Consider the following 22,596-nt stretch of genomic DNA (forward strand, 5'->3'; position numbering starts at 1 on the left):
GAGGGCAACGCGCGGCTCCCCCGGGCCCGGCGGCCCCCCGGTACCTTCGTGCCGGGCCGGGCCCGCATGGCTCCCCCGCCTGCTCTCTTCAGCCCCGCGCAGCAGGCACCATCGCCACAACACCCGAGGCGAACGGCCGGCAGCGCCCGTTGGGCTCGGTAGAAGATTCTGGCAAAGAAAAAAAAACAACTCTCACRCGAAAAACGCAACCCGCAGCGCTGTCCAAGCCGCTGCCGTGTAGCCGAGCCTCTGGTGCCACCTTGTGCCCGCTCGAGGAAAGTTCACCTTTCCTCTCATGACCAAATTCTGCAGAACTAGATGGAGATTTGYGCTTTACAATCGATTCGTGCCCAGTAGCTTTCTTCCCAGTTCAGTTTCCTAGCCAAGCAATATCTCCAGCACCTTTGGCAGGTGTGAGGGGGATTCCCTCTCTGCGTAGAAAAGGATAAAGAAAAAATCTTTAAAAACATCCCAGGATTTTTTTTTTTTTTTCAGTATATGTGACTGAGAAGCACATTGAAGCAGAAACTTTTTTAATATTTTATTTTTTTATGAAGGTCAATACACCCTTTGAAATAACATGAAAGTGCTCAGGGAGCTATCACGTGAAGTGCAGCTCTTAGCAAGCTGAGARTAAAAATCAATGAAACCCTCAAAAACAAATGCAAAAATGTGAATTAGCGACCCCCCCATGTGCTGCAGTGCTGCAGAGCGAGGCTAGCCAGCTTATGTAAAGCAATCCCGGTAAAAAATACATTTAGATTCCCAAAGCTTTAGGAGAGGAAGCATCTCTGCAGTGTTATCCTAATGCACAGTGCTAAATAACCAACTGATAAACCCTAATCAAATGGTTAATAGTAATTCAATAATGCATAAATGGCTCTAGCAGTCCCTGCATACAAAAGGAAACCTTACTCCATTTTCCTGGCTTTGTTTCAACCTCGGTATTTTGTTCCTGTTAGACCACATAGACTCTCCCTCAATCCCCTTTTCTCCCCCTGGGTCAAGGCACCAAAGCAGCAGGGATTTTGRCCTTTATTGACTAAATTTGCCCTGCAAAATGAGCCACTCGGCATCAATCACGGCTGCTCAACTAATGCAGCYACCGAGACAGCACGCAGAGCTCCAGGGGATTCTTTGGAAGCTCTTTCTTGCCCTTGGTCCACGAGCCTGCACTCCTGTAGATCCTTGGGGGGGTTGTGGTGTTCCTGCACTCTCCTTTACTTTTCCATGGACAAGGCTGGAGGACCTGGGAAGACGGGGTGACCAAGGTCTCCCATGATAACTGGTGCCACGAGCAGCAGCAGGGATCTGAGGCTACCCCAGCACAGATTTTCTCCATTCCTTGCTACTGCCTTGCTCTTGCACAAGCCATCCGAGACAATACTCAGGTTGAGCTCTAAGAACATCCTAGAGCTTTATCACAGTCAGGTTCTTAAGGAAACACACCAGCCAGAACCTACTTGGAGTCCATACAGCATATGTTATGACTGACAGTATGGCACATACTGCATTTCACCCTCCTCAGGAAATTAAGCTGCACGCTCCTTTTTAGTGACTTTTAATCCTCGTTTGAGGAGAATTCAGTTTCCCTCCTGCTTCTTGCGGCTCACCGCCCGAAGCAGTGCAAGGATGCTGCAAGCAGGAAAAAGGTATTGGGCACGAAATGTAAATCCAGAGGAAAGCAGCTTATTAGATGTACACGTAGGACTTGGCCATATAGAGCCGGTCAAATCATAAATGTCATATACTTCACTGAGGAAAGGCATTTTCATCAATATTGTTTGAATATTTCTATGAATATTTTTGCAAAGAGTGTGTCAAATACAGATTCAAGGATCACGTTTTCAGAGGGGGCAGGAAGGTTTACAGACTACTGAGTAATGCCAGGGCCATTTACAAATCAGGAGAGTCCTAAAAAATATTAAGTACTGTAAATCTACAYATACAGAACCAATTATATAGCTGAAATGCCTAGTTAGAATATGAAATTATTCCTGCTGATGCACATCATGCTGGAAAAGTACAACTGCTTTTCAGAGTTTAATTTGAATAGAGCATTATATCTCTACTAGGATACATGTAGAGAAACTAATATATAATTTGACTGCATTTTTWAAGCTGAAAATTAAAGAGAAGATTCAGCTTTAAATAAACAACAACAACCACTACCCTCTAAGCTTGGATCCTTTCCCAAACCTTTCAGAGAACATGGGTTTTTCCCCGTAAGACTGTATCAAATCCAAATGGGTCGAGCATCTTGGCAAGAGCGATATATTCCCTTGAACAGTCAATAAAAATCACTTCTGAGTTAAAACATTTGATAGAATTTTGTCAGAAGCCAAGATGGTCTTTYGTACCCTCCCTACCAACTTCAATATATTTCATGTGTATGGCAGTTTTTTCCAGCTCCTCCAGTTTTTTGTGGACTTCCTCCAGGGCCCAGGTAATGGAGATAATTAGGTAATCATTTCAAGTCAGAGACTGCAGCATATAAAGGTTACCTTGTGATATTTTTTTGGGATATATAACCTTACTTCTGCTGTAACAAATTCCAGACCTTGCTTTCATCATGGAAAGCTTTAAACATCTGATCTCCTTCACAGAGCAGGAGTCAATGTAATACCATTAAAAAAGAAAGAGCATCCATGGGCAAGAAGACTTCAGTGCAGTCAAAATATAAATTTATAAAACATTCRATTTCAACCAGATAGGCTTGTGATATAATAAAAACAAGAATAAGCAAGTTTAAAAATAAGTTTAATATAAATTTAATAAATAGTAAATAAATAGTTCAGAAAAAAAGCTTCCACAATTTCAAACAAGCAGTGGGAAGGAATTAACACACTACTAATAAATTACATAAATATTTCTTATATGTAGCCCCCAAAGACCTTTGCTGTTTCAAGTTACTATATCCTCAAAGGTACTTCTCTAGACATTTCTAGAGAAGGCTCCCATTTAAATTATGGATTATAAATTTCCCTCTCCTCAAATCTCTTTCAAATGGAGATCTTCAAAGCAAGACCRACAGCTTATTCCTTTTCTTCAGTCAACTGCTGCTGTCCAAAGGAAGCCTCTGCTGGCAACAAGGCCTGCAAACCAATTTGCCTGTAAAAMAAAAATTAAAAAAATATACATAAAGAGTTAACAGAAATATGCCCAAAGATCCCAAATCTACCCCGCAAGATTGACAAGTTAACAACCTGACCTACATTTTTTTTTTTTTAAATGAACAAGACCTTATTAAACAGAAGGCAGGGTTTTTTTTTGTCTGCATCCAATCTAGGATTAACTCTACTGGAACAGAGTTACTCCACTCTCAAGCATGCAGAGCGCTGCCAAAACCTGGCCCCGTCTGGCACTAGGACAGCACGAGCGGCGCCAGGCGTGACTTGCCAGCACGTTTCTCTCCCAGCAGCATAACACTGTCCCCCGCACTGAGCGGCAATGGGCAGCTGACTACCACTGGATGGAAGAAAAAAAAAAAAAGATATATTTGGAGTTGCAGAAAGCACAGGAGGATGTAGAGCACCCCCAATTACACACCCATGGTTATGGGGGCCGGGGTACCAACACCTCCTTGTAACAACTACACACACTGCCTGCGTCCTTAGAGGAACTTGCGGTGTTTTTTTCCACCACAGAGCACTGAAAGGTTTCATTCATAGGCCAGCAGACAGAATTTAGTTACTTAATACTGCAAAAAGTTACTGCTTCTTGTCCCTCTCTAATTTTGCCTGGTAGAAAACTCACCGYTGAAACCTTAAGGACTTTCAGTGCTTTCAAGGTCCCCAAGGCAGAGCTTGTTACTTCACAYCCCCAGCGCTCTGCCCTGGAGACCCTTCCCACAGCACAGAGCAGAGCAACGCGCTTCCCTTCGGAGCCTCATTTGGGCACCTCCTCGGCTGGCAAAACACAGGAGCTTCTGGAAGAGAAGGAATAAAGCCCTTTAATGAGAGCAGTTACCTGCAAAGGCCTCATCTTCCAGGCAGCTCATGGCCCCCGAGACCTCCGATCTGCAGCAATCCCTCCATGGATGCTCAACTTGTGCATCCTCCTGAAGCCCTTAAGAGAGTACAAGAGAACACATCACTTCCAAAACCCAATTAATTAAGCTCTTATTAATATAATTAGATTGCTAACAGCTAGGATGAGGCTTGTGGAGGGAGGGGAAGCGAAAAGGACTATCGTGCTGAGAAATCACTTCCAAGCGGCACAGCCGGGACAAATTGCTGCCCTCTCCCCAGGGCCACGGCCTGCCCGGGATCAAAATGGCGGGCGGGCCGCCGCGCGCGGCAACGACGCAAAACTTAATGGGCCTAGACAGTAATAATAATAATAAAAAATAAATATTATTAATAATATCACCTCGGGTGTTTCATAGCCGGGGCCCCCAGCCCCGCGGGGCCGCGCCTCACCTCATGGCGGCCCGGAGTGCGCCGCGCCTCGTGGCGGCAGCGGATCCTGCCCGGCCCCGGCTCATGGCGGCGGCATCGGCGCGTCCCGCCCGGCCCGGCCTCCCCTCATGGCGGCGGCGGGTCCGGCCCAGCCTCACCTGACGGCGGCGGGCACCGAGAGAGGCCAGGCCGCCGCCGGGCCCCGGGGTAGCTCCGCAGGCCCCGCCTCGGCCTCGCCCCTCGGGGCGGCGCGAACACCACGGAGGGCAGGGCGAGGAAATTGCTAGTCCCTTCTGCCTTAAATTATATTAAATGATATAGTTTATTTATGGGGAATAGATATAGCCTTAACAGTGAGCAGTGTCACTCTGCAGGAGATGGACCTTCCCTCGGGGTCGGCCACTGCACGGACATGTTTGCAGCACTAGAGCTCCATGGTGGTGTGAGCGCTTCCAGCATGGGACCAGATGGTCCAGGTTGGGGCCTTCATTCCAGTCATCCTGCCAAGCGTGGGAGGAAAATCCCACGGGCGCCGGCCCTCCTTTGTGTAGCTCTGGGGTTGAGCATTCCCCCGCAGCCCGTTGCATTTCAGCTGCAATGCTGCACTCTGCAGACCCCTCAGCGCCCAACTGCAGGAGAAAATGAGGGTGTATTTAGCTTTGTCAAGCTGGAGTTATGGTGACAACAGGCCAAAAGGGTGTCCTGGAGGAAAAATAACAACCTGATGTTAATGTCGGCTCCATGACAAGTGTTCCAGGGCCAATTAGCCAGGAAAGCTGTGCAGGGACACAGGGAAGTCTGTGCTGCCRTGGGACAAGATGCTGCCCCTGGCTTTGAGATACGCTCAGCTCCAATATCTGGTGTTCCAGAAAGATTTTGGTGCRTCTCCCTGCTCGTCCCGGAGAAGCCTCGTTGTGAGAGGCAGGGTGTATGTTTGGAAGTTATCAGTTTTAACTTAACTTTTAACCTGGAGCTGTCACTTGTGCAGCCTGCTCGGGCTATCACAGATCTGATGACACTTGTGAACCTCTGCCCTCAGCCAGCGGCACAGCTATCCCGAGAAGGGAAATCACCAAGTGCCCCCTGTCTCTGCTGCTCCCTGACCCTCTCTACCCATGGCAGCTTTTCAAAACCCGTGGCCAGAAGCGTGGATTTCCAGCACGGGCGCRGTGATCCACACTGCTGCTGGCACGTGCTGCAGGGATCTCTTCTGGGCACCTATGGCAACGTCTTTGCCCTGCAGATGTCTCATGATGAGAAGACCACTTGTGGGCACCTCTCAGGTGACCGGGCTGAGAACCATCCCCTCCATCCACAGGCAGTGAGGTGGGTCTGTGGAAGAGCTGCCTTTTCTATGATGTCCACTGTATTGTTGAGATACTTGAGGGACTGAATGGGAAAATTAATGAGAGGCACCAGCTTCATCACTAGATGGGAACTCACCTGATGTTTTCCACCACTCAGCAGCCAAGAGGACCCCCCAGCCTTGGGGAGAACAAGTCCAGCCCTGCAGCAAGGCAGGGACAGTCCGCTTGATGAGTTGCCCTACCTGTTCTGGCAGGTTCTGTTGCATCCAGGAAGAACAGCTGCCCCCCTTGGAAGAAATAAAACCCCAAAAGCACTTGCAGGYGGCAGACACAAGAGCAGATGATTGCCTAGGGCAAGAGGGGGGCTCCAGCTGCCTCTCCACAACAGGCCTCCTCAGCGTGCTCCGGAGAGCTCCGGCTGCATCCCCGCACCCTGAGCAATGGAGCTACGGGAAGGAGTATGGGAAAGGAGTCCAGCCTTTCCTGGGAGAAGCTGGAAACCTCCCACTGGAGCACAAAGCCTGCAGCAAAACCAGCTTCTCCAAGGCCTTCAAATGGATCCCTGCTGTGCTTGGTGCCTGTCCCAGCTCGTGTAAGCAGCAGGAGGCTCGGAGCCCCCCACCGGGTCTGGGGATGCAATAACCGTTTCTCCCTCCTAACGAGTAACATGGCAGGGCCACMTGTGTGCCCTACCTGCTTTAGGCCAGGGCTTCTTGCTGTCAGCAGACTCCTGCTATTTCTAAGCTGAGTTTTGCTTGTGTGTCTGAGGTGGGTGACAYGAAGGCTGCCTAACCTGCAGGCGGTGTCCCATTTGCTGATGCAGCCAGTGGTGAATTTGGTGGTGGTTTTTTTCAGCCCCACAAATCCTGTGCTAGTCCTCCTCACCCATCAATGTGCACCCTTCGTTGTGCCATGTTTGGGGATGCTTGCAGTGAAGTTGATGTTGCAGAACGCTCTGGTTTCCACTAGGAAAGAAAAGTATCTTTACTGCTTGCATAGAGTACTGTTAACCAGAGGTCCTTCCACTGCACACAGGTGAAASTGCGTTCTTCCACACTGAGAAAGAAAATTGGGCCCCAGATCCAAGGAGGGACCCCAACTGCATCCGTCAGCATGGAGAAAATGGTTGCCTTAGCCTGGTAATGGAATTAGCAAGAGGCACCTTTAGGAAATGAATCATTTTTSCTCGCGCAGAGCACTCAGGGGGACTTTTCCATCAGAAAGACTTTCGCTTAGCCTGTACCTTGTTAAGCAGGGCTACTCTGGGGGTTTCTCTCCATCCAACAGGAACCACACATTCCAAGCCCCTTTGAGAAGCCATGGATGTCCACCGAGAGGGCCCAGCAAATCCCGCTTCCTGGGTGTGATCACAAGATGGCATCACAGACCTAGAAGCTGAGCCAGCTCCACTCACAGCTGGGCGATGTTGCCCAGGCCCTGAGGCGCCCAACCCCAGAAGGCTTCTAGAGAAGCTGGGGCCTTAACCCTGCCTGCTGAGCCCTCCCCATGCATCCGGCCACAGACACTTTCTTTTGATCACCTCCCGTTAATGTCCAGGTGGTGGTTTAAGCATACAGACGTGCTCTGGGTGGCATCAGCAGCTGCTGCAGTTGCTCCTGGAATCTCTGAGCACTCTGATCGCACTGATTGAAGCTACTTACGGTGTGGGCAGGGCTTTAATCTTGACCTGYAAGACTTGAGGCTCTCCCAGTGCATCCCCTGCCCCTGAGTCACACTGCTAGTGAAGGAGCTGGTGATGTGGCTACGTGGAGGCAGGGGTGAATCACCAGCAAAACGTAGCTTGGCTGAAAAGCACAATTAAAATAGTCTTTTTTTTTTTTTTTTTTTTAAGAGTGATTTGGGACAGTAATAACATGTCTTTCAGTAACTTACAGCTTTAAAATAAAATAAAAAATAAAATGACAAAAAATGCTTCTTGTGGATGTTTGGGTCTGCCTCCTGGTTGGACCCCCGGACACAGGTTGCAGCTGCGTCTTTGTCCCGTCTCCTAGATGGCCGTGGCTGCCACGCTGTAGCAGGGTCTCCAGCCCTGTCCTTAGCTCCATCTCCTCTCGAGCGGCGCCCCTTGGTGCACTCTGGACTTAGGTTGTTCCTTGCTGGGTCCAGGACCCGTGGGCCCTGTCCCAGTGCCTCGGTATCGCCCTGCCCGCCCTGCGCAGCGGCCCCCATTAATGAGGGCCAAGGCCTGTGCAAGGAGCCGGGCAATGAAGGGCCCCGCAGCCTCCCACAGGAGCTTTATATATGTATATTTATGTATATATATGTGTTTGTACAACATATATCTATAACAAAACATATATATATATACACAACATATATATATATATATATAACAAAACAAACAACCCCTGAAAAACCGTCATTTTGGGTGTTCTTTCTTCATTACGACCTTAATTCTATGTGGTCTTGCAAAGCCCGACTCAGTCCCAGGGGAGTTTTAMTGGCACCTGGAGCAAGGCTGGTGTAGGCGCCGCTCATGCACCCCGAGCCCCCGGCGCATGCRAGTGGTGAAGATGACAAGGGACACATCAAGGAAAGCCCAAGGCCACTACTGTGCAGTACGGCTAACTAGAAATACATTATTCCATTTGATAAAAAGAAAAAAAAAATAAAGAGAAATATGGTTTCTGTTCTTACAACAGAAACCCCCAAATAGATTTTTTTTAAGGAAAAAGTCTAAAAACATCATTTTGCTTCGATTTGAAAGCTATTTTTATTCTTCAGGCTGTGAGATAAAGCACATTTGAGTTGATGAGGCATTTCTCAACAAAAATATATCTCTTTTCATCTTGAAAATACTGAAATGGCTTGTTTCAAAATTTTCAACATTTTGCTTTTTTTTTCAAAAACAAAATTTTTCATTTAGCTGAAATATCCTTTTCTGAAAGCAAAGTGCCTTGATTACTTTTTTTTTTCCCCTGCAACAGCTTTGATTAGAATTAACAATCACAGCTAATTTCAAGCTGTGTGATGTACAGCTGGACTGAATCCACTGCCCAGCCCTCTCCACTACGGGACTTCCAAGCAAACTGCAGCACTGGCAGGAGCTGAGCAACAAATCAGTCTTGGGCAGCCATTGAAATGTCTTTTCTTCCTTCTTTCTTTTTTTTCTGCTCCAGGGATTAGTTTTTACCAGTGTGCTATGTCTAACCGAGTCAGAGAACTTCACAGTGAGTGAGATCACATTGATTTATTGGGGAAGAAGCTGCATACTAATTCTTCCTGTTTTCCTCCCTTGAGGGAAAAAAAAAAGAAATCAGGTAACAGCTCCAGAAAGGCAGCCTGTTTTAACTGTATTTGTACACATTATGTTYACCCAATAGATAACAAGGAAGTCTGAGCTCTGAAGAACCATCATGAGAAAGAAGGAAACCCAGGCTGGCCTGGCACAACTTCAGCTGCAAGGTGAAGGCATTTGGGATTAAAGCAACATCTTTTAGGTCTGAGACAAGCCGGAGGTGTGGATSAGCCCATGGTCCAGCCAAGGCTGTGCTGGCAGAGATGCTGCTGAAGTGGCCACTGGAGAATCCTTGCGTGTCACACACAGTGTGATGTTCACCCTGGGCAGCAGCTCTACCATCCTCATGGCAACAGCAGGAGAGCAGCCCGTTGGCACAACCCTTATTGCCTCTAAAACCCTCCTTTTGGCTTAGAATAACTAATGACAGGGGAAAAGAGTCAAATCTACAGGTCTCCAAAAGATCCTGCAACCCTAACAGGTCCAATCCTACCTGAGTGTCTCCTGGGAGAACTCTCCTCGCAGGAGGCCAAGAGCTAATATGGTGGCATCTGTCCCAGAGGAGGTGACAAACCTCAGCAAAACRCAGCTCCCCTTGATGCCAGTTCTTCATCCAGGGCTGCGGGGTAGGGTCTGCACTGCCTGAACAGGACAGAAGGCTGCACCAAGTGGAAGGACTGAGCTGGGGCATCTCGTTTCCCTGCTTTAGCTTCTCCTTTGATACTTTCGGATCAACAAGCTACATTAATGGCACATAAAAGAGGATCCTCCTGTTAGGGAATTAGTCTCCCTTGGCACACACGTGCCATGACACCAACATGGCATGTTTTCGCCCCGGAGAAGGGGGCATTACTGGCTCTGCAGCTCTTAGAAGGAGAGCTGGATGTGGAGGAGAATGGGAAGGTGCTGACGGCTGGCGCTGGCACTCGTTAGCAGCTGGAACTCACGCCCAGCTCTCATGCGGGTCTCGAATGAAAAGAGTCATCATTAAAATTATTCATTGGGTCATGAATAAAAGTATTTTGTCCTGCAAGTTTGCCCTACCAGCAAGCACCTCAGTGGGAGAATCTAAATCCTGAAGAATGCCCAAAGGCTCGTACTGCGCTTCGACCTGTTTCTGAGGATATATTGAGCCATTATTGAATTTCTAATATACATAAACAATACAAAACTATTCTATCGCTGGAATATCTCCAACAGAATGACCATCACCAGCAGGGACGTCAGAGAGAGAATAGCACTAAATATCCTGCATCTATGAATATTGATTTGGTAGATGAAGGTCAGCAGTGGTCTTCCATCCTTGTGTCTTTCTGCAAGGTCTGGCCAAGCATATTGGCTGTGGAGACAAAAGCACAGCTTCCTCTTGCCCCATGTTTCTCCTCCTCCTCCTTTTCCTCCTCCTTCCCCCGCATCCCACTCCAGCAGCCCATCCTGCTCCAGCACCCCATGCTTCTCAGCATCTTCTTCTGCTACAGCCTTTGTCCTCTTTATCCACCTCTCCCTTTATAAATCACCCGTGTACAGCTTCATAGGAAATCGGCTTTGAATTGATCACCTTTGCTGCCTGATCTAATTTAATCAGAAGTTGATACCAAATGGCAGCCAGCGAGGGAAGCCCTGGCGCGCGGGGCAAAGCCGGCGTGCGGCTAGAGTCCGTTGCCGTGATGGATAACGCTGTAATAACCCGTAATGAAGAGCTGAACCCAGCTAGCACTGCTGGCCTCCAGTGACCCTCGAGAGCTGCGYGGGGTGAGCAGGGCCCTGGCAGCACCTCTGCTCTCCCCAGCTCCACAATCTGGTGGGGATTTGCCCCATGGATGAGGGCGGTGCCTTGGCACAAGCCCTGTGGGGATGCGGTCACCCAAGCACGAAGCRCAGGGACTGCCCCCAAACTGTTGCTGTAGCTGGAAGACCGTGGGGGCTTGGTGTTCATCTCCCCTTAGCCCTGCCTGAGTGCAGCTGGGCTGCGAGAACGGGGTGCTCAGGGTGGCCTCGCTTCTGTGTGGAGATCCGTCCCATCCTCCTGGTGCAGAGACATCACCAGGTCTGCTCTACAGCAAGGGGAGGGGGTGCAGGACGTTGGGAAGGCAGCTCGTCCCGCGGCTCCCGAGGCACTGGTCATTAAACAGCCACACCGTCTTGAGCCTCAGTTTAATCCGAGTTTCTGAGCTCCAGAACTTGGGCAAAGGCTGAGGGAAGGCAGGTGAGAGGACGTGTGGACACCCYACGTGCTCAGGGGGCATTTCTAGGCATGGCTCCAGGCACTCAGCTCCGCACACCCGGAGCCCCTAATCTTCCCGAGCACAAAAAGAGCCAGCAATTATTTCACYGTTATAATCCCTTCTTGGACGCTGGGTGCTTAGCGCGGGATGAGCCCGGCACGCAGCGGTCCGCGCAGTTCGGCTGCACATCCAGCCTCCAGCAAAGAGGAGGGCAGCGCTCGGGCAGGGTTGGCAACTTCTGCTGGGCACTGAAGMGCAGCCGCTCCTTGAGTGTTTCCAGGAGAACCGATACCCTCCAAACCTGGACAACGCGAGTGCCGTTGTCCCTGCTCCTTGCTCCCACCATCCTAAGAAGCCCCTTGGCATTCCTGATACCATTAATTCTAAATTCTTAATTCTGACCTGACCAAAAATCATTCTGTTGATAATCTCAGATGTGAAATGGACCCAGAACCCTTCTCTTCCTTGGGACACTTGAGCTGCATGTAGTTGTGCTTCAAACACATGGCCATGTACCTGCCCTCACTGTGCAAGGATTTACTCTTGGTATCCTCTTAAGAAAAATGACTTGCAGGTACTTTAGCAGGAAAAAAAAAAGACCAGCCACCTACTATCACTAAGTGTTTCCTAACCGATTATTTTTGTTTTGCTTCTGGAGTTAAATTGAGTCTGTAATTAAGTGTCTGGGGAATGCAGAAGCAGTGGAATACTTCCATTTCTGACCAAATCCAGGGCAAACTGTCGCGTCTCGGTCGATGGGGGAGCCACATACGTGATGCAGAGGGTGCCGGGCTGGCCCCAAGGCGCCGCGGCGGCTCGGCTGGCRCCGCAGAGCTGCCCGGAGCAGGGAGAGCGCTCGGCCCTCGTGCGATCGATGGAACCGCTTGCAAATATTCATTGAAATCAAGTAATTGCAGCCGCTTGCAAAGGCAGGGAAAAGTTTTATTGACTCAACTTCTTCTCGTCAATGCTGTGGAAGAGGCAAAGCCGTGAGCAGCAGAGCTTGCGGCGGGAGGAACTTGGACACTCTCCTCATGGAGACACCCCAAAACGTCGGAAAGGTGGCTGAGCACCCTGGAAAAAGTTGGAAAGTGCTCGGATAACCCCCCCACCTTGGCAGGGATGGCCAAAGCAGGCTGCTCCCTGACGTGAGTTATGGCACCCAGGCCACTTCCAGGCCTTGGGCAGCTTTTATGGGAACTGTTTCAATTTCCAGTGAGGCTTTTTGTGGAGATTTCTTGTCACTTTTGCCCACAAGACAGAGCGAAATGTGGGGTACGACGGTAAATCACRCAGCGGGTTTTAGCACCAGCCTTGGCCTCTGCTGCTCTAAAGTTAACGATGGGGGCAGGTGCCGAGGAGATGAAGTTTTAGACCATTATTTTAAGCAGGGAACCAAGCTCAGGAACCTGCCTGCGGGCTCCTGGAAACAGCGACACGGGACGCGGGAGAGATCAACGTGGCCTCCCCCCAGCACAGCCCATGCTCGGTCAGTCACCTGCCCGCACAGTCCCTTTCTCCAGCCTTTTGCAATCTAAACAGCAGGTTTTGCGGCCACTGCTAAGTGATGTGATCAACATCAATTACCTACTAAAAGAGACTCAAGTCTTGGTTTAAAATTAAGTGCTGCATTTTGCCATGTTCTTTATATGTAGCCAGCAGAATAATTGCAGCGACATAAAAACTAATTACACACCGCCACAATTAGGCCTCCCTCCTAGTGCTGTGATTGTCTTTAAGCAYGCTGCTGACAAAGTGCTCCCAGACCTCAATTACCATCGTGCACTGTCGATTCTTCAATATCTTCTGGAGAGAAAACCCTGTCCCATCAGATCAAAACAATACTGTTGAGGGACTTGATCACAAAATGCAAAAGAAATAATACAGTGCCAAGTGCATTTTTTAATCTCTTTCACAAAGGAGTMATTTCCAGGCAGTGGGACTAAACTGTGGTTTTGTTATTGCTTCTTCTGCTGTGCCTGATAGAGAGGGCTTGACTCTTTCCCAGCCCTGGTCCTCCAAAGCACTGCTGCCCATGTGGAATAGCCCTGTCCGGGCTGACGGCAATGCTCACAGCCCTGCCTGGCCAAGGGACAGGAGGGTCACAGCAAACAGGAGGGGGAACTTGACTATCACAGTATTTTCAGCCCCGAGCATTGGAAAATCGGGAATTATGTCCTGCCGGCAATCATGCAGCTGCCTGAAAAATCATGGCATTAGAACCCAATAAATCCATGACGTGCGTTTTACGGTCTTTCTGCGTTTTGAGCCTTCAGGAGGCTGACTCTGAGGTGTTTATACCCACCCAGGAAAGATTGAAAACATTTCATTTCCTTGAAATGAAAGTTGCGATTYTAATACAATCTATCACCTGACTGCGGGGACTGGAGGCACAAAACACAGGAGGCTTGAGAGAAAATGATGAGGACTGGAAGCCTGCCTCCATGCGCTTGCCAGAGCATCCCAGCCCCGCTGCCGGCCCTTCTGGTGTTCAGCGGCAACTCCGAGGCTTATTCCGCCCTGGAGCTGGCTCATAAATCCCTCACGCAGCTTTCTCACCTCTCTCCTGCCTCAATCCATTCTGTCTTTGCTTTTCCCGTGCTGATATAATAAGGATGCCAGAAAATGTAACGGTCTTGGCTCTGGAAGGCACTGCTTTCACCTCAAATCTCTGTCTGCTTGTGCGCCTTACATAACAAGGGGGAAAAGAGCCCTCCCGAAGGCCTCGGTGGCAAGGAGGCCTCCATGSTGCTGATGGCAGTGCTGGTATCTGAGGCACCAAAGCTGCAAATCTGGCCTCTGTGAAAATAAACGACACTATGAAAATAAAACCAATTACAGCTGTTAGGTGCACGCTGGCCGCTCGGCTCAAGAACTCAGCGCTTAGGGTGCAGGGAAGATGTGGAGGCTGTGGTGGAGAGAACAGTGTCTGCCTCTCTTCGTGGGTCTCTCTGGGGACAGCAGCCTTGCTGTGGCCTTAGGAGCAGGATGCAGTGGCAGAAGGGCCCTCCTGCCCTCATGTCTTTCGGGGCCTGCTCCGGAGACAGCGGAGGAGAAGCAGCTTGCGTGCCTTCCCATCTGACTTTCTCACCTCCTTTTCAGTGTGGTCCAGAGGAGCTTAGGTGCCGAGACTGTGGATTAACACCCTTGTATTTACCTGAAACTTCACCATCTCCCTCCGAAAGTGTGAAAAACAAGGAGGGACGGATGTGAGGTGAAAGCAGCCGGTGGCAGGCAGGACATGTGGGACTGCGTCTGACGCATGGATGTGCAGATATCACCTCCTCCCTTCCCTGCAGCCCAGGGGATGGCAGGGAACTCGAGATGACAGAGGACCAGGCCCCGCTGCAGCCCTGCTAGCCAGAGAGAAGGGCCACCGTGGCCGTGTGCCACGCAGCCTTTTGTGGCTGCTGTTCAGGTGACCGTGGCTCTCTGTTCCCCTCCAACTTCTCTCCTGGCAGTGTCCCTGTGAAGGAGACAGTGGTTCAGCACAATCAAGGTAGCCCCRAAGCCATGGCCTGAGTGCGGGAAATGCCCCTGCAGGGTCTTTGCAGCAACCCCGACTCTTSTCCGTGACTGCTCCGACTGACTGGGAGCTGAAACCAAAAATGTGGAGTCCAGGCATCGAATTGTGACAGGATCCACTGGCAGAAGCCATTGACTCTSAACACTGTCCTGCCCTCTGTGTGGAGCTCAGTGGTACCTCTGGTGCACCAGCTCAACCTAAATGACGCCAGTGGCTCAAGCCACTCAGCAGAGATCCTGGGATCCTGGCCTGCATCAGGAGGAGCGTTGCCAGCAGGTCAAGGGAGGTGATTCTGCCCCTCTACTCAGCTCTGGTGAGGCCGCATCTGGAGTACAGCGTGCAGTTCTGGGCTCCCCAGTATAAAAGGGACGTGGAGCTCCTGGAGAGGGTCCACTGGAGAGCTACAAAGATGATTAAGGGACTGGGACATACCTCGTATGAGGAAACACTGCGTGAGTTGGGCCTGTTCAGCTTGGAGAAGAGAAGGCAGAGAGGTGATCTTATTAACATGTATAAATACATGAAGGGAGATTGCAGGGAGGAGGCGCCAAGCTTTTCTCAGTGGTGGCCAGTGATAGGACAAGGGGTAATGGGTGCAAGCTGAAACACAGGAGGTTCCATCTCCAGGTGAGGAGGAACTTCTTTACTGTGAGGGTGACAGAGCAGTGGAACAGGCTGCCCAGGGAGGTTGTGGAGKCTCCTTCTCTGGAGGTCTTCAAAACCCGCCTGGATGCCGCCCTGTGCCACATGCTCTAGGTGTGCCTGCTTGGGCAGGAGGGTTGGACTGGATGATCTTCAAAGATCCCTTCCAGCCTTTAAGATTCTGTGATTCTGTGATTCAGCAGCCGTAGGAGCTTTTCTGGCTCCTAACTGCTCGTGTGATCATTTTCCTCCTTTCTCCCTTTCTTTCTCGGACAGCAATAAGCACACAGAGGCGCATGTGCTGTGCCTTTCGCTGTCCCTCAGCAGTGCGCTCTGCAATGCTGCGCTCACCGATGCCTGCCCTGTCGCARCAAAGCCATGGTGCCCGCGAAGAGCAAATACGAGGCCTTTTATTTGCCTTCCTCCCTCCCCTCGTGCTGGTTAAGCAGATTTTGGATGAGCTGTTGCACAGCTGGCACCCAAAAATGATGAAAAAAGAGTGATCTCTGCAGGCTAATAGAAGTCAGCGGGATGACGTGAGATAACCAAAGCAAAACCAGGGGCAGCACAGTACACTGCAAAAGGGSAGAACTTCAGTGCTAAACCAAAGACAAAACCCTGCTGGCAAGCGACTGGCTTCGGCATTGGGCCACCACCCTGTACCCTGAGYGACACAGGCACCATTTGGAAAAGTAATTTATTTAACCGCTTCCCTCCAATTAATACTGAAGTTTGTCCGTCATTTCCAGGATGACTGGTTTCCCTGTGGCTTGATTCTGCTTTAATGGGATCGAAACGCGCTGTCACGGTCCTGCCGCCCGCTCCCGCCTCAGGCGGGTCGGCGCCAACGGCGGCAACGGCCGCGGGGGCGGGGCCTGGCGCGGGGGGCGGGGCCTCGGCCATGCGGCGAGCGCTGATTGGTGCCGAGGGGGTGGGCGGGGCGCTCCGGCGGTGCCGAGGAGGGGGCGAGCGGAGCGTGCGCAGTGCGGAGCGGTGAGTGCGGCGCCCTCCCACGTGGGCCGGGGTCGCGGCCGCCCCCMGCTTTCCCGCCCCTTAAGGCGCGGCGGCCGTTGGGGCGGCCGTTGGTGGCGGCCGTTGGGGCGGCGGGGCGCGTCCGGAGCGTGGCCGGGGGGTGGCGGCCTGGAGAGGCGGGGCAGTAAACGCAGCACGGAAATAAATGCAGTCCAAGGCGGTCAAAGTGTGTTTTTGTCTGCRGGTTGCCCAGGTCTTGGTTAATGCACTTCAATTATTTTGGTACGAGCCTGTGTGTGGGAAGAGCAGGGAAAATTACACGTTGCACTCAACAAGGAAGCAAAAGCCCAGCAAATGAGATGCTTGTACACAAATATAAAATACTGCCGTAAATTACTTGATTGCTCTGGTTGTCTGAATGCTCTTGCTAGGGCCCACCTTTCATGAGTAATCAGCGTCTCTCAAGGTGCCCTGGGTTGACGTGAGCAAGTTTTCTGGACGTTGCATCACAGTGGCACGTTATTTATTTTTGGGTGCTTTGCTGGTGCAAAACTGGCCTCATGTAGACAGGGTTTAGACACTGCTCATACAATTAAGCCGCTCGCCAAAAGAGGGGGATCTTGCAGGAGCAAAGGAGCTGCTGTTGGCAGAGCTGCCTCCCTTCGGAGGCTGCTGCTGGGCTCAGAGAGCTCCTGAGCGTAGAGAAGCCTCTGGAGCGTCTTTCACAGAACACGCAGCTGCCTTAAGTGCTCTGAAGGGATTCAGTCTTCCTTTTTTTCTCCCTCTTTTTGATTCCRATAGCAAAATCAATTGCTTTAAAATGACCCCCAGCCTCACCCCAGTGTTTTTCAGCAGCCCCCAAGGCATTCGTGGGGTGGAAATGGTCAGAGGGCCGTCCCAAGGCTTCGGTGCAGCCTGTGGGAGTGGGAACAGTCTTTGCTGTGCCCGGCAGGACACACTTTACTGTCTGTACGGCCTCTTCTTACTAGATGTCAAGCTCATAAATACATTCCTTTCTGTGGAAATAAGCTGGAAAGTGGCAATTCCCAATGAGCTGCCGCCACAGCTGCCCAAATGCCCTGGAGAGGCAAAAGGCAGGAATTGCTACCTGCCTTGTCACTGTCGGGGAAATTCCTTAGCGTGAGTAGTAAAACACTCCAAAAACCTCCCCAGCACCCCCAAATCCCCTCTAGCTGCTCTTATTTCTCGCGGAATTTGAAGGCTAATGCAGATATGGTCAAGCTGGGCAGGTGTGACTGAAAGCACACRAACTCTACCCTGAAAATTTGCCAGGTAATGGATTAATGGGATAAATCCAGGCATGACAGGTCTCCTATGTGCTGAACCCCCTGCCCTCCTCTGTGGCCCTTCACCGCCTGCTTCAGCTCTCTTGCCACTCAGTTCCCCCCCCCCGAGAAATAGTGTTTCATTCCGACTTTCAAAGTGGGGGAATGAGCTTCACTTGAGATTTGTTGTGCACTTTGTTGATAAGCTCTATATAAAGCCAGTTATTATTTATTGTTAACATGCTGCTATTCTTAGCACCTGAAATCAGTAATGACACAACACCAGGGATCTTCTGGGAAGCAGCCGTGTGAAAGCAGACAAAGTGTCTCCCAAAGGTTCTGTGAAACCGCTGCTGGCCRTGGTTCAAAAGGCGGCTTGTTCCTCGGCCTCTGCTTAAAAAAACCCACGGATCCTCTCAAGGCAATGGGAAGTCCTAAATGCGCTAATTTTCCTGGAAGTTAGGCACAAATTTTGCATGAGATTTGCTCTGCTTGGAGCGTTTATTGCTCCTTGAAGCAAGATGTTTTCAAAGCACCTGCTTCCTTGCCCTGCATTTAGTAGCCCTTATGTCCGGTAGGATGATCCGAAGTCGTCAGGGATTCCCCGCTGGCCTGGCTGATGATCCTTTCCTTTCTGAGAGCTGATGAAGACATGAGCTGAACGGCTGTTCTTTGGGGTGCTGTGTGGGCGCCTTTCCGTAGTATAAGGAGCTCTGATGTGTTTTGCTCTTAGCTCTGACTGCCGTAGCAGTGTAGGAGTGGCTAGGCAGAGAAGGCTAAAACCAAACACAGCCCTGGAAAAGTCATCTTTATACCTGGGTTTCAAGCCACACTCAAGGCCAGCACTCAGTGTAGCCTCCCAGCTCTGCCCTGCCGAGTGGAATAATTTCATTCCGTGTCTTACAGCTGCTATGAAATCCCCGAGCGCCTCTTTGGCTCTTGCAGCTGGAGCGGGGGTGTCACTCTGCTAATACACGTTTCATTTCTTAGTCCACTCCAGTCACTAATTTCATTCAGCGTTAACTCTGCTAGCTCATTTTYCCCCACACTATATTTGTGCATTTGACTTTTTAACCTTTTTATTTTCTTCTTCCTTTCTAACTTTGCGTTGTCTTTATTGCCTTTCTTCTTATTGATTTTTTTTTGTTTGTTTCTCAGACCTTTTCTTCACTTTATCAGTTCCCCTCCCGACCTCCAGAGCGCTTCCCCCTCTAGCTGCTGGGCACTGTTGCAGGTTTCCTAAAAGTACTTTCTTTTTCATTGCTCAGGCCATTAATGAAAGGGCTGAGTAGCAGCAGCCCCGCTCAGAGCCACCGGGGCCTCTCCTTGAAATTTTCTTCCCTTTCTTTTTGCCTTTTTGACAGGGAATCGTTGGTAGCTGCTCGGAGCAGGCGGTGCTTGGCAGTGCTTTGGTTTTTCCCTCTGGCAGCGGGGTGCCTCATTAAGGTGAGCTCGCCTGCTCTGATTCCTCTGCTTGGCTTTGGAGTGTCAGGCGCCATGAGAAGCCCGGCGGCTTCCTCGCCGGAGGCCACGCGGGCGGCTCGCTGCGGAGGACGATGCTGAAGACCATGATGTAAAGAGCTCTCTGAATCTCCTTCTAGCGGGTGCTGCGTTCTGGGCCGCTCGCTGGGAGCTCCTGCTTGKGCTGGTGTCACTCGGAGCCAGCCCCGCAGTCCCTCGGCCACCTCATGCGCTGCTCCTACCAGAGTTCCCCTCAGGAATGTCCTCCCTGGAGGTCCTGCCGCTGTGGCTGCCCGCGCTGCGAGGAGCAGCTTTCGAGGCAGCTTTCCCTGCAAATGGGGCAGCCAAGTGTCCTTGCGCGTTGGGGTGACACTGCGGGGACAGGCACAGAGGGAGTTTGTGCCCATAGTGTCCTGCTGCCCTTTGATTCTCCCTAAGTGAGACTTTGGCTTGGCTGGACGTGACTGTGCTTGTAAAAACACATTTTTCTGCCCAAGTATTTCTGAAAAAAAGTTTCTTGGCTGGTTACCCCTCCCTGGAATAAAAATGAGGTGCTCTGGAATAATTAATTACAATCATTTTTTATGCCCAAATAGGGCACAGAAATGCTCTCCCCATGGCAGCAATTCCAGAATATCTTGTCCAGYTCGAGCTGTGCTGATTGCATTCCCAGTGCAAACTAAGCTCCAAGAGGAGGGAATTGCTGTAAGTGGAATGTCTGTGTGCTGGAGCAACCGTGCCCCATGTGTCCTGCTTTACTGCCCTGTGGCTGATGGGGATTGGTGACTCTGGGGRCTGGTTTATTCCCCTTGAGATCCCAATAGCACTTTTTTATAGATGCGGTGTGTCCAGACCAAAATTCAGCTTGAAGGGAGCAAAATYCCCTTCCCAGAGTCATTCCAGTGCTTTCTGTTGGATCCTCCTCCTTTTGGGGGCTGCAAGTTCTAATTAAAAATTGGTAAAAAGGCCACGTTCCACTCTGGGTATGGTTGAGTCTTGGCCGTGGGCAACTTGCTTCCCCAGTTCAGCTTGTAAAGCCCTGGGGGCTTCACGGGGTGAAGGACGCTGCATTTTCATCCTAGGTTTGTGTGTGTGGATGATTCTGTGGGTTTTCAGTGAGCTGCTTGCAAGAGCCCTGGTTATATTGGTTTCCTGCAGAGCCAGAATCTTTGCCAATTCAAAAATCTGCTGCACGGAGAGGAAAGGCAACAGGAAAGGGGCTTGGAAACGTGAGTGTCGCCGGGAGAGGTGGGAGGAAGATGCCCATGTTGCTCTGAGGGCGATACCAAGCGCAGGTATCTATCACTCAGCCCCGAAAGAGAAGTCGTGATTTTTAACAGCTGCCTATTTAAGCCACACTGGTTTCATCRGCAGGAGTTTGTAAAGGTTTAACTGTTAATTTTAGAATTTTTATTTCGAGCATGCCTCTATAAAATTAACTTCTGCAACGTGGAACATTTTAATATCTTCCGTGTTGGCGCTCATTTGCAAGAAATCTATGCGTAATTATTTCTTATGTACCAGTTAAATCTATCAGCCAACAGATGTCAAGTGTAGCAAAAATGCTATAATAATATTATGGTCTAATAATAGTTATAATGATTCTAATTACCTGGCACAGCTTTTGAGCAAAGCAGCCTCGGAGCTTTGTGCAAGTGAAATGTTTAACCTTGGACTCCGGCCGTGCAGAGCGGGCACACGCGTAGCTGCCGTGCCCGTGTCYCCTCCTCCCTACTAGACATCCCCATCACTTTGCTCCTCAAACGAAGCAGGACATGGATGGTTTTAAATGCTAAAAACTCATTCTCGACATGTGCAGGGGCGCAAAGCGCTGAGCAGGTTGCTTGGGCTGCTCGGGAATGCGAAGGCTGGGCCTCTGGAAACGCCTCCTGTGGTCGCTTGGCAGGTGCGTCTGCTGCCTGGTGCTTGCTGCACACACGGATCTGCTTTCCCCTGGGAAAACTCAGCAATCCGTAGCTTTTGCCCCTGTCAGTTGTGCTGATTTAAAGGACCCAGAAGCCGCAGACRAAGCCTGGAAAGCACCACCCAGCAGCTCTGCCACTGTTACTGCTTTTCCTTTCTTTAGGAAGGATCCTGGGGCTGCTCGCTTCAGTTTTGCAAGTGCAGAGCTTTTGGGAAGCCGGCGATTCACGGAGGAGGACTCTGGGCACAGAGGGGGTGCAGGATGGACTGGAAGTCGTTGTCTTTCTGTATTCCCGTGCCAGCCTGTTTCCCATAAATAAGAGTTTTACTGTGCTAGCAGGAGCTCAGCAGCAGCCAAGGCACTTCAGGTGCCGGGAGCTGACCCTGGCACGGGCAGCAGCAGTGAATCTTCTCCCCGTTCCTGTGGCGTGGATCCGGAGGTGCCCTCACAAGGCCATTATTGCAGGCCCATGCTCCCGCCTGGCATGCTCTTTCCCATGTGGAAGCCCCGTCTGCCATTGCYGTGTCTTCCTCGGTGCGCGCGACCTGTGGTTCTCCCAGGTTATGTAGGTGAGAGCTCTCCTGTGCGCCACCGTGAGCAAGTCCCTCTTGCTCCTTCTGACCGGCAGCTGGTTTCTCCCCATGAACATGGGGCCGTTGGAAGAGCAGGGCAGAGCTTTCTCCAGAAGAATTTGTTGGAGAGGTCGAGCGCTTGGCATCTCCCCAGGTGCCGTTTAAGAGAAGACACCTCTTCGATGTCCCCAGGCCTGAGCTACGAGGCCCGTGTCAAAAGGCGTACTCGCTGCCTTTTGAACGTGCTCCTTGGCTCGGCGCCGGCTGCTGTGACTCAGGCTGCCTCGCTCTGAGCCCGCCTGGCCTTTCCCTTACCCTGAGAAGCCAACGCTCCCTTTGCTTTGCTGCTCCGTGTAAGTACTGATGGAGTGTCTCTCCTGCTGCCTTCCCGCTCCTTGCCACTCTGCACGCGTGGAAATCCAATGCAGAAGAAGACCAGGCACCTCCCAGGCCTCAACAGCCGGTTTTAAGTGCGCATCAAACCCTGTATGAACTTGCAGATGCCCTTTTGAGTTTGGCAATGTTCCCTTCTGCTTGTCCTGCACTGACAGGTTCCATTTCTTCTCCTAGTCTCTGCTTAGGAGACCACCTTGACTAGAGCATCCTTCCCTGCCTCGTTGGCCCCACGTCTGTAAACATCTCGTTGCCCTTGCTAAACACCCTGTCGCTTAATTTCTCTCTGCGAGAGTATTATTTAATTTGCAAATGTTTTAGGACAGTGTTTGAAAAATATGATACGAAGCTGTATTTCATTTGCTGTAATGATCTGCTAATGCAAGCATATTTCAAAGGCAGGGCATGCAGCGCTGTGGGTTTTAATTAAATTTTGTTTTTCAAGTAAGCTTCAATAGATAGACAGTAACAAATAGGAGACAATATGCACACAGAACAAATGCACTCCGTTTTCTTTTCCAAGACACTGTAGAAGGGAAAATGGATAGCCCTTAAAATGTGCTTGGCCAGTCCATGATAGCTGCTTTAGCACCATTACTCACTTTTGGGGGGGTTATTTCTTACTCCGA

The 22,596-nt window shown here is 50.6% G+C and overlaps 1 protein-coding gene, 1 long non-coding RNA gene and 1 other non-coding gene across 3 annotated transcripts in view; 1 reads left to right on the forward strand and 2 right to left on the reverse strand.

Annotated features, from left to right (window-relative positions):
- Positions 1-3,269: 3,269 nt before the first annotated feature.
- On the reverse strand, positions 3,270-3,473 carry LOC112944364. Its single transcript, XR_003248759.1, has one exon. It is a non-coding gene; the product is annotated as a small nucleolar RNA SNORA74 (small nucleolar RNA).
- Positions 3,474-3,834: 361 nt separating this feature from the next.
- On the reverse strand, positions 3,835-4,470 carry LOC112944361. Its single transcript, XR_003248758.1, has 2 exons — positions 4,422-4,470; positions 3,835-3,928 (listed from the first exon to the last, which is right to left on the reverse strand). It is a non-coding gene; the product is annotated as an uncharacterized LOC112944361 (long non-coding RNA).
- An 11,868-nt stretch (positions 4,471-16,338) lies between these two features.
- The window catches only part of SIL1 (SIL1 nucleotide exchange factor), an 85,722-nt gene continuing 79,464 nt past the window's right edge, over positions 16,339-22,596 (forward strand). Inside the window, exon 1 of the mRNA XM_026035770.1 lies at positions 16,339-16,352. The gene's annotated coding sequence lies outside the window, so the exon portion shown is untranslated. The remainder of the gene's footprint in view (positions 16,353-22,596) is intronic.

This window comes from Nothoprocta perdicaria, unplaced genomic scaffold (genome assembly GCF_003342845.1).
Source record: "Nothoprocta perdicaria isolate Ctin4 unplaced genomic scaffold, notPer1 scaffold_166, whole genome shotgun sequence".
Lineage (NCBI taxonomy): Eukaryota > Metazoa > Chordata > Aves > Tinamiformes > Tinamidae > Nothoprocta > Nothoprocta perdicaria.